General features: G+C 40.4%; 1 protein-coding gene and 1 non-coding gene across 2 annotated transcripts in view; one reads left to right on the plus strand and one right to left on the minus strand.

Moving 5' to 3' along the window:
- HPGDS (hematopoietic prostaglandin D synthase) overlaps positions 1–491 on the minus strand; it is a 117,762-nt gene extending 117,271 nt beyond the window's left edge. The window contains exon 1 of the mRNA XM_067036892.1: positions 469–491. The gene's annotated coding sequence lies outside the window, so the exon portion shown is untranslated. The remainder of the gene's footprint in view (positions 1–468) is intronic.
- Positions 492–4,838: 4,347 nt separating this feature from the next.
- TRNAR-CCU (transfer RNA arginine (anticodon CCU)) lies at positions 4,839–4,911 on the plus strand. Its single transcript has one exon. It is a non-coding gene; the product is annotated as a tRNA-Arg (tRNA).
- The last annotated feature ends 7,978 nt before the right edge of the window (positions 4,912–12,889 follow it).

Raw genomic sequence — 12,889 nt, forward strand, 5'->3', positions numbered from 1 at the left:
CTATCATAACAAGGGCTGTGAATGGAAAGTGCAGGTGCTTTAGAAGTAATAAATGCAGTGTGTGGAGGTGGATCACTTACTCTGAAGAGTCAGGGAATGCTGCTCCAGGAAAGTGACATTTAAAAATGAGATCTAGAGTCAACAAGACAGACTTGGAGGGGTGGCACTGACGGAATATAGTGAAGTCATTCAAATGTATAAATAAAGCCACAAAAAAGATCTCATTTCAGCTGAAGACATTTTTATTTAAAAGTGATAGAAGAAAATTTCCTCAGGGTCCTTACACTTGGAAACTATTATTATAGGGTATTACTAGATTATTAGACTAAACATGAATATTAAGAACATTTTATTTAGGAAAATACATTTAAATGGATTGATTTGTTACAAAGTCAGTGGATTGATTTGTTACAAAGTCAGGTGTCTTATATTTAAAAAGCTGGAATTTTAAAAATCAATCTTACTAACCTTCAGGCTTCTAAGGTGCAACTTGCAAGTGGAAAAGGTTTTATTTGCCAGGCTTCTAAGGTGGAACTTGGAAGTGGATAAGGTTTATTTGCTTTGGGGAGTTTTTTATTTGTTTGTATTTTTAGGCATCGTGAAGTGGAAAGAACATTGAATCTGACGTCAGGAGGTCTGGGTTCTATTTCTGACTTATTTGCTCACTGGCGAGCCATAGGCAAGGCATTTAAATTACTGCTTCCTTGGAGATATTATTTACAAAAGCCTTGCATAACAGAAGCCTAGCAGAGCAGCACTGTAGCTTAGGAGATGACCTGATGGTACGGATTAGGGTCAGAAGGTTCCTGAAACCTCGTTCTTCTTTCACCTAAACATCTGTTTGCTCCTCTTTTCTGGCTTTATGACAGTAAAGGATCAGGTGTCTCATTATCTTAAGATTGAAAGGAAAGTGAGAGAAAAGAAAAGACCAACAGCTTTTGATAGCAGCAATGGAAAAAAATTAATACAAGCAAAAGTTAACAAGTGTAAAGAGGACATGATGGGAATTGAAAATTTATCACTGCCGCTACATGGTGGTCTTTTATCTTCTGAGCGTGCTTGGGGTCCTGTTGCCAGAAATAATCTTACTACCATGAGAACCAACCAAACTATTCCTATTCTCTCAGAATGTTTTTTTCTCCATCTTGCTCTTTTTCCTAAGCAAATTTCTGCCATCCCCCATTCCATACTTTCTTTTTCAGCTTCCTTATCTCTTCTCCTTTGTTTTCTTTGCTTTTGCTCTCGTACTCTTTTCCCTATTCCTTCTACTTTCCGCTTTCTATTGCTTCATCCCACAAAAACACAATCGTTAATTAAAATTCCCTGAAGCAAAAATGCATTTCAATAAAAACCTTAACAGCTATAATCAGTTGTTATAACTACATAGAACAATAGCAAACTTGTCAAACAAATAACATAGAAAGGTCATTCCTCATGTTGCCCAGTACTACTTGCAAGGTTTCATTTGCAAGATTTTTTTTTTTTTTTTTGCGGTACACGGGCTTCTCACTGCTGCAACCCCTCCCGCTGCGGAGCACAGGCTCCGGACACGCAGGCTCAGAGGCCATGGCTCACGGGCCCAGCCGCTCCGCGGCATGTGGGATCTTCCCGGACCGGGACACGAACCCGCGTCCCCTGCATCGGCAGGCGGACTCTCAACCACTGCGCCACCAGGGAAGCCCAGCACTTACGTTTTTTAAGGGGAAAAAATGTGAAGAGTAAGCACATTTATGCTCAACGTGTAGGCCAGTCTGAGCTAAACACATTATGCTCTGGTATTGTCAGATAATGTTTATTGTTATTTTGCAGGTGGGCTCTTCAAAGAAATTATTTGTCAATCCAATCCAAATAGTGGTTATAGTTATATAGATAAGAAAATAAACACAGGTAAATAAACCTGAAGGGAAAAAAAAGAATAGATTGCCTTAGATTTTGTGGAACTCACCAGGGTATTTTTTTCTCTTCAAAACTAAGAAGTGAAATATTTTTGGTGAAATTATTTACATCCAACATTATATTTGCATAAAGATAACCAAATGTCATTATTTTGGAGCTCTTACTGATAATGCTATAGCCCAAGAAATTCCTCAGCATCTCCACCATTTGTTACTACATGGTCTACTAGCCAACCATCTCGGAACAGACTGGCAGAGAAGGAAACTGCTCTTTATAAATGCCAGAGTCAGAATGTGTTGGCAGCCCTTAAGGGTACAATGGAGTGCTCTCCAATATTATTCTTTGGGTTGGAATTGATTTTTAAGGATTGATGTCAGCAACTTCCCTGGCGGTTCAGTGCTTCCAATGCAGGGGGCACGGGTTCACTCTCTGGTCCCGGAACTACAATCCCACATGCTGCGGGGCTCAGCCAAAAAAAAAAAAAAGTCAGTGGACAGGCTGTTTGATCTAGTCAAATTCTTACGGATTGGCTAGGGTTGGTTTAGAAAAGAAGCCACTTACAACAAATTAAAGAAGTCCGAAACCTCTGGCTCTGTTAACTAAAGTGTCTCATTTGTTACTTACTGTGAGAGACAGAGAGCTAATGAAACAGAAATTGTAAACCTATTATCTGAGAGCTCTTTGAAATTGTTTAAATTCTCAACCCTTTGATAAGGAAAAGCCAAGATAGTAATAACAATTTGGTAGCAACTGCATGCACAAAGGAGAAACAAAGAGTATGTTTTATGAATGTTCTAGAGAAACAAATATTAATTAGAATCAATAAGCTTGTAAAAAGATGAGAAAAAAATTTTGGGGGGGGTGTTCAAGTTGAAAATCTAAGTGAGAACTTTGATTCTTTGGGAAGCCATCCTGTAGAGATTGAGTTATAGGCTAGTCTTTCTTTAACAATCCCAGAAAAAAAGCCAGAGTCCTTTCTCTGAAAGCTGGAAAAACAGGAAAAATCTGTATTTGTGTTTTGCCTGTAGTCAAGTCTAAATGACCTGAGGGTTGGTAGATGGCACACCCAGGAGTCAATAGTTTCTAAGTAGATTGCTTCCTAAACGTCAGCAAGGAGTTTCCTTCCACTGGAAGACATTAATTTAAAATGCTACCCAGGGGCCTTCCCTGGTGGCGCAGTGGTTGAGAGTCCGCCTGCCGCTGCAGGGGACGCGGGTTCGTGTCCCGGTCCGGGAAGATCCCACGTTCCGCGGAGCGGCTGGGCCCGTGAGCCGTGGCCGCTGCGCCTCCGCGTCCGGAGCCTATGCTCCGCAACGGGAGAGGCCACAGCAGTGAGAGGCAAAAACACTATATGTAAAACTTTAAAATTATATTATTGTTGGTAATCACTGAGGCCGGGTAATGGATACACTGGGAGTTTTTTTATATTATTCTTTCTATTTTGTGCATGTTTGAATATTCTACAATAAAAAGTAAAACAAACAAAAAAACATATCAGGAGATTTAAAATTCATCTTCCAAGAACTCTCTAAAATTGAGGTAACATGATTTGTTCACTGCCTGGATTTTCAGTGTATTTGTCTCCATAACAAGCAAAACTTGAGCTCAAGTTTCTGCGGCAGTGCTCTCAGGTGTCCACCAGCTTTGCCTCCACTCTTTCTTTGTCAGGAGATACCCTATTTGGATTTGTGTGTAACAGGTGATACTTTGGCTCAAGTTGGAATGAACCAACTCATTTCTCTTCCAGGAGGGGTTGATACTTGTTTGCTCCTGCGGACCACATGGAACAATCTGTGAAATAGATAGGATTTTGATTTTCCTAGGGGTGTTTCTGCTTTCACTTAAAATAACTAGACGTTCTCCTTGTACTCTAAGGTCTCTGTCCCCTTGTACACCAACAGGATCTCTTATTCAAAACTGAAATATGCTCTTGTCTTTAGCTCAGAAACACTTAAGTGTTTCAGAGGCTGAGTTCGGAAATGATGACACTAATTGAATTATTATGTGTACAATTCACGTATTATATTATACTATATAATATTGTATAAGTCCAGTATAAAATTCAAAATAGTATAAATTGGATAAATAGTATAAATAATATACTTTATAAGTAGTATAAAATTATAGGGGCTTCCCTGGTGGCGCAGTGGTTGGGAGTCCGCCTGCCGATGCGGGGGACGCGGGTTCGTGCCCCGGTCCGGGAGGATCCCACGTGCCGTGGAGCGGCTGGGCCCGTGAGCCGTGGCCGCTGGGCCTGCGCGTCCGGAGCCTGTGCTCCGCAACGGGAGGGGCCGCGGCAGCGAGAGGCTCGCGTGCCGCAAAAAAAAAAAAAAAAAAAAAAAAAAAAAAATTATATTAAATATAACAACGAGGCTCCAAGCAGTTTTCAAGAAATATGACCAGATAGAAAACTAGAGATGCCCTGTTTTTTCCCCCCAAAGATTAAATCCTACGTAGAAAGACTTATCAGCCTAATAAATTTCATTAAAGGAGATGTTCAACGGATGTTAATTTGGAAAATGTGCCTTGTTTATCTCACTGTGGTATTCATTTTGCCTGTGTTTTTCACAGTACTTTTGGTCCTTTTTATTTTAATACTATGGTATGTTGAATGTGTTTGTTTAAAAAATTATCAACATTTTCTTTTAATGTTGTATGTAGCTTTGATTAAGATGGCTCTATTAAAATTGATTAAGGTGTACCTATATCAAGTGCCTTGGTTAAATTTAAAAATAAAATTAGATATTAAAAATATCTAAAAGTTTGGTTTTATCTAAACCAAATTTGTGAATATTTTATTTTTCAGATTTAATTTGGATGTTTGACTTTGTATTGATGGAACAACCATATAACATGTTCTCAAATGTTTCTTCCTGTGTTACTGACCAGGGTTCTGGGCCTCCTTAATCAATAGAAATTAATCAGAAGCCAGACAAGGGACTTCCCTGGTGGTCCAGTGGGTAAGACTCCACACTCCTAATGCAGAGGGCCTGGGTTTGATCCCCGGTCAGGGAACCAGATCCCGCAGGCATGCTGCAAGTAAGAAGCCCACATGCCGCAACAAAAGAAGCCTGCATGCCACAACGTAGATCCCACGTGCCGCAACTAAGACCCAGCACAGCCAAAATAAATAAATAAATATAAAAGAAAAAAATTTGAAAGATTTATAAAAAAAAAAAAAAAAAAAGAGAAGAAGCCAAGTAAGAAATTCAGGCAAGGCTTTACTGAGGTCCCTGCTGCAGCAGTGATAACAACAGGTTCCCTTGCTTGCTCTCCCCGGGGCGGAGGGGTGAGCTTGTTCCTTATGTGGGGTGAGGGTAGGGGTGTGTCCAGGGGTCGGCTGGAGGAGTGGCTGAGGTGTTTTGCCCAACCCTTAGGTCGTGTTGTGTGCAGGGGGCATGGGCAGTACCCTGCTTTGCTCCAGGCTCTTCCATAGTGGCCAGTGGGTTTTTTGACCTCTTTGTGCCTTTTGACAAGAATTTGCCCTAACCGCACATGCACGCAGTGATTTTTAGTCCCATATAGTTTCCTTGTACTTTGTAGCTCGAGAAGAGGTGTGTCCAGGTGCAAGCACTGCAGCAAAGGGTCCTGGGTCCCAGCCTGTCTCACCTAGAAGAAATTCATTTAGGTTCCGTGGAGATTTTAATTTGACTTTTTAAAAACTCTTTTTCACATACTGAAAGATATGTTATTATTAGGAGGCCTTTTTCAGTAGGGAAAGCTATACATCTTCATAGAAATAATGGTTTCAGATTAAAATATGTGAAGAAAATTTTCCTTATGATCAAGTTTAGAGTTTTCTCTCTTAATCCTGAAATGACTTTTATTATGATCCATCTTTTTATCTTATTGTAACTTATTCACCCAATAGTTATGTGAAGACATAAAAATCATCAAGTTTACAAACTGAATTAGGCCCACACTGGGCTGAATCAGACTTGCTTGAAAAGAAATTTTCAGAGATACAAACTTTCATAATATGCTCTGTAAAAGCACCCACTTATTTTACATGTGCTCTAGAGTCAAATATTTTGGTCTCAAAATCTAGCTCTGCCTGTACTAGCCAGCTGTATGACTGTAAGTTATATTAACTCTGTACTTTCATTTCCTTTTCTGAAAATAATAGTACCTAACTCCTATGGTTGCTATGAGGATGAAATACATATAAAGGATTCAGAAGAGTATCTAGCTACTAGTAATTAATAAGTAAGAGTTATTGTTCATAAGTTTAATTTGTTCCAAATATATTTGTTGTGTGTATATGCCAATGTATATAACAATGTTATGTGTATTAATATATATAAAAATGCTACTCTTAATTTTCAGTTTATTAGAAAAGTAAAATGTTTTCAGAGAAACTTTGAAAAGCCCAAAAAGCAAATAGAAGTAAAATATAATTACACCAAGTTTCACGACCCAGAGGCAACCACTGATAGCATTTATATTTAGACTTTTTCCATAATTTTTAAAATATAAGATTTAATGTCTAAAGTAATAATATTTAAGTCAAAAATGGATGAATTTTGTTATTTATATATCAAAAACTGCAGTTATTTTGTTAAAGCTTTTAATTCTGAGATGAAGCAGGCATCAAACTTTGGCTAAAGAATAGTTTAAAGATATATTGTCATATGAAATAATCAGATTATGAAAATAGTTAAAGATTCCAGTTTCATATTTCATAGATTTTTTAAAATGTCTTGTTTAGTTTCTTCATTAGTTAACCTTTTCACAACTGGCAGAAAATGGCTTTGAGTAATTTCCTAGAATTAGTTTTATGAAATTAAATGCCAATAAATATGTGCATATTACATACTGGCAGAATTTGATGTGGTGTGTATTCCATTTTCAGTGGAATTAAGTATAGTTTTGGTTTATGTTATTGGTCCATATTTATTCCTTCATATCATTCCTTATCTTAAAAATAATTCTATGCTTTAATCAGATTTTTGATGAATTGATTCATCTTTCTTAGTACAGTAGCCCTTACAGTTTAGCTAGGAATGACACGCTTTAATGCATTCCACTATGACTACACACATGGACACCTTCCAATGAAAATATTAGTTTCTTTGCTTTTCCCAGAGTATGTAAATGGATTTAAAAAATACTTAGTAGAGGTACTATTTTTTGGGTGGAGAGATTTTACTGTAAATAAAGCTTGCTATGATTAGATTTCCTCAAGGATCTTTCCAATCCAAAATACCACTTGCTTAAATGACCTTATTTGTACGCTAGTCTTGTTAATAATTATGTCCTCATACCTCCACCATTGATGGGAGAGACACATGGAAAAGCATGAGAAATTCTAAACCCAGACAATGTGAAAAACTACCTAATGGATCAGTAAAGATTACATCAGTAGTTTGGGACAAAACCATTCTTAAAGAAATTTAGATTTAAACACCAATTAAATTAAAATTAATTTGGGGCTAATATGTTTATATTATTATGATGAATCTAATCAATTCATGTAGTTTTAAAAAACAAGTGCGTGGGGCTTCCCTGGTGGCGCAGTGGTTGAGAGTCCGCCTGCCGATGCAGGGGACGCGGGTTCGTGCCCCGGTCCGGGAAGATCCCACGTGCCGCGGAGCGGCTGGGCCCGTGAGCCGTGGCCGCTGAGCCTGCGCGTCCGGAGCCTGTGCTCCGCAACGGGAGAGGCCACGGCAGTGAGAGAGGCCCGCGTACCGCAAAAAGAAAAGGAAAAAAAAATCACTTATATGAACAGAATATGGGACATGGTAAATGCTCAGTAAGTAAGCACGCTTAGCATTTTAATGATTTATCCAGATAAAAAGAATCACCAACAGCGTTACCAGTCAGGATCCTGAGAGGAGACAGATGGTAGCCTCAAAGGTATTTAATTGAAAATAGCTTAACAAAGGGACACTGTAGAGAGGTGTAGGCACAGTGTATCTCCAAAAATGACCTAATACCTTTTATAAGTAAAATCTTTCTAAGTAAGCACTCTCACAGTGTGCATTCTAAACCTTCTCTCTTCACATTTTCCTTAACTCATTTACTACAAATGTGCAAGATGTTATCCATGGAAAGCTGATGATTTTCAAATTTATCTCCTTTTGGTTCCTAACACACTTCTTCTTAACTCTATTTACATGAAGGTAAATTGGAAATAGGAAAATGAATAAGGTTTCTTCCCAGCCTGTCTTGCCTCCCAGGCCAGGGAGATTGATTTCTTGGTAGTACCAACAAATAGGGAAGTTATGCTCCAGGCCCATTTCTTACTTTCTTGACTTTCTTCAAATAATGTTTTTCTTCAGCTTTTGCAATGATTGACCTACATGTTTTGTTTCTATCTCATCTCCAAAATCATATATTGGTCTATCCTTTCAAACTCCCTCAGACTCCTCAAAGAAATGATTGTATCTGAGCAAAACATCAGACTGGCTAAACCTGGATCTTATCATGAGGAATATTCCTCCCCTTCTGCAATCTCAAACTTGCAGCTCCTGAGGCCTTTTTTCAGTGTCTTGACTATCTACCCTTCTTATTGATACTCCTCACTCACCAATTGGATTTTTTTGCTTACCGGAAATTGACAGTGAAATGCATATTCATTTTATTTTATTTTTTATTTTTTTTGTGTGTGTGTGTGGTACGCGGGCCTCTCACTGTTGTGGCCACTCGCAGGCTCAGCAACCATGGCTCACGGGCCCAGCCGCTCGGCGGCATGTAGGATCTTCCCGGACCGGGGCACGAACCCGTGTCCCCTGCATCGGCAGGCGGATTCTCAACCACTGCGCCACCAGGGAAGCCCTGCATATTCATTTTAAATACTTGCCACTCTTTCTTCAGAATCAATCAGTTATTAATACCCCCCCAAAACCCAGGCTTGAAACTTGAAAGCTAGTTTTAACAAGTTTAAACTTCTTTTTAACTTCTTCCTCAAGCACACATTTACTCAGTTACCGAAGCTTCATGGATCTGTTCTTAGAGTGTTTCTCATCAATTTATTTCTTTCTACTCTCTGTGCCTGTTTCACTTCTGGCCCTTCTCCCAGGAGTCAGTAGTAAGCTTTAGAATGACAGGATGCCTTTCTCCCAAATTACCAAATGTTTCTTTAGGTATTAAAATAGTTAATACTTCCTCTCCATTCCAGATATTAAACGTTAAATACTCATACCTATGAGTGGTTTATTTATCTTTCAGGATTAGGACTTAAAAGATAAATTGACTTAGAGTAATGTAGGAACTTTTTTTTTTTTTGTGGTACGCGGGCCTCTCACTGTTGTGGCCTCTCCCTTTGCGGAGCGCAGGCTCGGGACGCACAGGCTCAGCGGCCATGGCTCACGGGCCCAGCCGCTCCGCGGCATGTGGGATCTTCCCGGACCGGGGCACGAACCCATGTCCCCTACATCGGCAGGCGGACTCTCAACCACTGCGCCACCAGGGAAGCCCTGTAGGAACTTTTAATCACTGGCACTTTATAGTTTATTGGGTGCAACTGTAAAAGCTCATCACAGCCGTGCCATCTTATAATTTAAAGTTTCTGTTATTTTTGAAGTACTGCAAGAGGATTCTGAGTCATACATTGGATGATAAAATGTTGGAGCAAACAGTTATACGTGGAGGTAAATACTGTTTAGGTGGAATATTCTTAAAAACTCTTCCTGCTAAATTAGTTAATCTTTTGATCTACTTTTCCTTCCTAATTTAGCTTTTTGTGCACTGGTCTTGATAAAGTGATGCCAAAATGGTTTTCTTCGTGGTGAGTGCCTCATTGCTTAGGCCATAGTATTAATGAGGTTAAGGACATTGGTCTGATTTCCCAATGGTTCGGTTAACTTCCTGCAAGTCTGTGGTCACAGACTGACCTTCAAACCACGGCCAACCATTTCATAAATGTTAGTCATGAGGGAGACAGAGTAGGGGAGTCAGAATGACCCAGTGTCAATTCATTCTAGAACAAGTTAAGGCAGCTGCCCTACCAAAAGTGGTTTAGGAGTTTTGTCTTCTCTTGTTTAGAAGTAACTCAGCATTTATTTAATTTCCCTAATTTGCTACAGATTGCACCTCTATGGCCCTCAACAATGTTAGCTGCTATAGCTTTCCACCTCCTTTCTCTCGTCTTTAAGCTGGATGGCTTACCGAATTTACTGAGATGCAGTGTGTTGAGATGAAAAGGGCATGGTTTTTGGAGTCAGACCCTCTGCTCTCCTTCTATCGTTATTTAGTTGTGTGCCCTTGGTTAAATTTCTTAAATCTCCAACTTTCTGATTCTTCCTTGGGAAAAAATACCTACTTTATATGGTTGTAGGAGTAAAATAATATACATAAGTCAAGAAATAGTACCTGCATAATAAATGCTAAAGTTCTCTATTTGTCTTTTCTGATACATAAATGAATCTAATCAATCGGTTAGGAAAGTTTCATACGGCTACCTTTTTTTTTAAAACATCTTTATTGGAGTATAATTGCTTTACAATGGTGCGTTAGTTTCTGCAAAATAACGAAGTGAATCAGTTATACATACACATATATCCCCATACCTCCTGCCTCTTGGGTCTCCCTCCCACCCTCCCTATCCCCCCCCAGGTGGACACAAAGCACTGAGATGATCTTCCTGTGCTATGTGGCTGATTCCCACTAGCTATCAATTTTACATTTGAGGCTACCATTTATTTAATGCCTACTTAGTGCCAAGTATGCTTTCTATATATATTATCTCTACTCCTCATGATAACCTCAAAAGGTAATTTACAGTTATTTCTTTTAAGATGAGGAAACTGAGATAAGTTGCTGTTATCTAGGATGCATGGTTTTCACTGAAGCACAGGAGATAGAAAATTGGGGATATAGGAACATTTTTAGGGAAGTGGTTTTTAATCATTATAGTTGAATGATTATCTGGAGGGGGGTTGTTTGTTAAAAAGGCAGACTCTTGGGGCCCATCTGCAAGGATCCTGGATCTGGAGCCCAGGAAATTGCAGTTTTTGGTTTTTGTTTTTGTGGTACGCGGGCCTCTCACTGTTGTGGCCTCTCCCGTCGCGGAGCACAGGCTCCGGACGCGCAGGCTCAGCGGCTGTGGCTCACGGGCCCAGCCACTCCGCGGCATGTGGGATCTTCCCGGACCGGGGCACGAACCTGTGTCCCCTGCATCGGCAGGCGGAGTCTCAACCACTGTGCCACCAGGGAAGCCCGAAATTGCAGTTTTATGTCTGTGCCATTTTGATTCAGTTGGTTCTTTGGAGGGAACCTAAATAAATATCAACCTATGCATCATTCTTGAATTTGGTTCATTTCCCTTACACCCCCGGCTTTAAACTGTGGTAGGAGAAGGAAGAGAATTCAGAGGCGGGCTATTGCCTGTAGTCTAACACTAATTTGCATAGGTAAATAACACTCTCAACTCTTCATTACCTAAAGATGCTTACCCTCTAGTGACACCTCTATCCACTGCCTGCAGTTCTAGATGTCTTGTCAACCTGGATTCACTCAGGCTCTAACTGTGTTAGCATCAAACAGACGAGGAGAAGCAGAGATGGGACTGTTACAGGGTAATTCCAGTCATTGCCCTGTGGAACTGTTACAAGCTGCAAGCTTTTGCAACTTCAATTGTCTTGACTGTAAATGGGATGACACTTGTCTTATAAAGTTATTGTAAGGATTACTACACTGTCTAACACATGGCAGGTATTATAAATGGCAGGTATTATTATTTATTTATTTTTGTGCAATATCAAACATGATGATATATATTAAAGCACTCTATAAACCAGCTCACACTAGGAAACCCTTCCCTGCAACATAATCTTTTGGAGAATGTGAAGAAAACTGCAAACTACAGCCATCCAGTGAAAATATAATAATGCCAGTCAACATAGATAATTTAAAATGTCTCAGATTTGGTTCGAGATGGCAGAGGAGAAGGACGTGCTCTCACTCCCTCTTGCAAGAGCACAGGAATCACAACTAACTGCTGAACAATTATTGACAGGAAGACACTGGAACTCACCAAAAAAGATACCCTACATCCAAAGACAAAGGAGAAGCCACGGTGAGATGGTAGGAGGGGCGCAGTCACAATAAAATCAAATCCCATAACTGCTGGGTGGGTGACTCACAGACTGGAAAACACTTATACCACAGAAGTCCACCCACTGGAGTGAAGGTTGAAAGCCCCACGTCAGGCTTCCCAACGTGGGAGTCCGCCAACGGGAGGAGGAATTCCTAGAGAATCAGACTTTGAAGGCTGGTGGGATTTGATTGCAGGACTTCAACAGGACTGGGGGAAACAGAGACTCCACTCTTGGAGGGCACACAAAAAGTAGTATGCACATCGGGACCCAGGGGAAGGAGCAGTGACCCCACAGGAGACTGAACCAGACCTACCTGCTAGTGTTGGAGGGTCTCCTGCAGAGATGGGGGGTGGCTGTGTCTCACCATGAGGACAAGGGCACTGGCAGCAGAAGTTCTGGGAAGTACTCCTGGGCATGAGCCCTCCCAGAGTCTGCCATTAGCTGCACCAGAGAGCCTGGGTAGACTCCAGTGTTGAGTCACCTCAGGCCAAACAACCAACAGGGAGGGAACCCAGCCCCACCCATCAGCAGACAAGTGGATTAAAGTTTTACTGAGCTCTGCCCACCAGAGCAACAGCCAGCTCTACCCACCACCATTCCCTCCCATCAAGAAACTTGCGCAAGCCTCTTAGATAGCCTCATCCACCAGAGAGCAGACAGCAGAAGCAAGAAGAACTACAGTCTTGCCACCTGTGGAACAAACTACATTCACAGAAAGACAAGATGAAGAGGCAGAGGGCTATGCACTAGATGAAGGAATATGATAAAACCCCAGAAAAACAACTAAATGAACTGGAGATAGGCAACCTTCCAGAAGAAGAATTCAGAAGAATGATAGTGAAGATGATCCCCGGCCTCAGAAAAAGAATGGAGGCAAATATCGAGAAGATGCAAGAAACGTTTAACAAAGACCTAGAAGAATTAAACAACAAACAAGCAGAGATGAACAATAT

Source organism: Kogia breviceps, chromosome 6, assembly GCF_026419965.1.
Source record: "Kogia breviceps isolate mKogBre1 chromosome 6, mKogBre1 haplotype 1, whole genome shotgun sequence".
NCBI classification, from domain to species: domain Eukaryota; kingdom Metazoa; phylum Chordata; class Mammalia; order Artiodactyla; family Physeteridae; genus Kogia; species Kogia breviceps.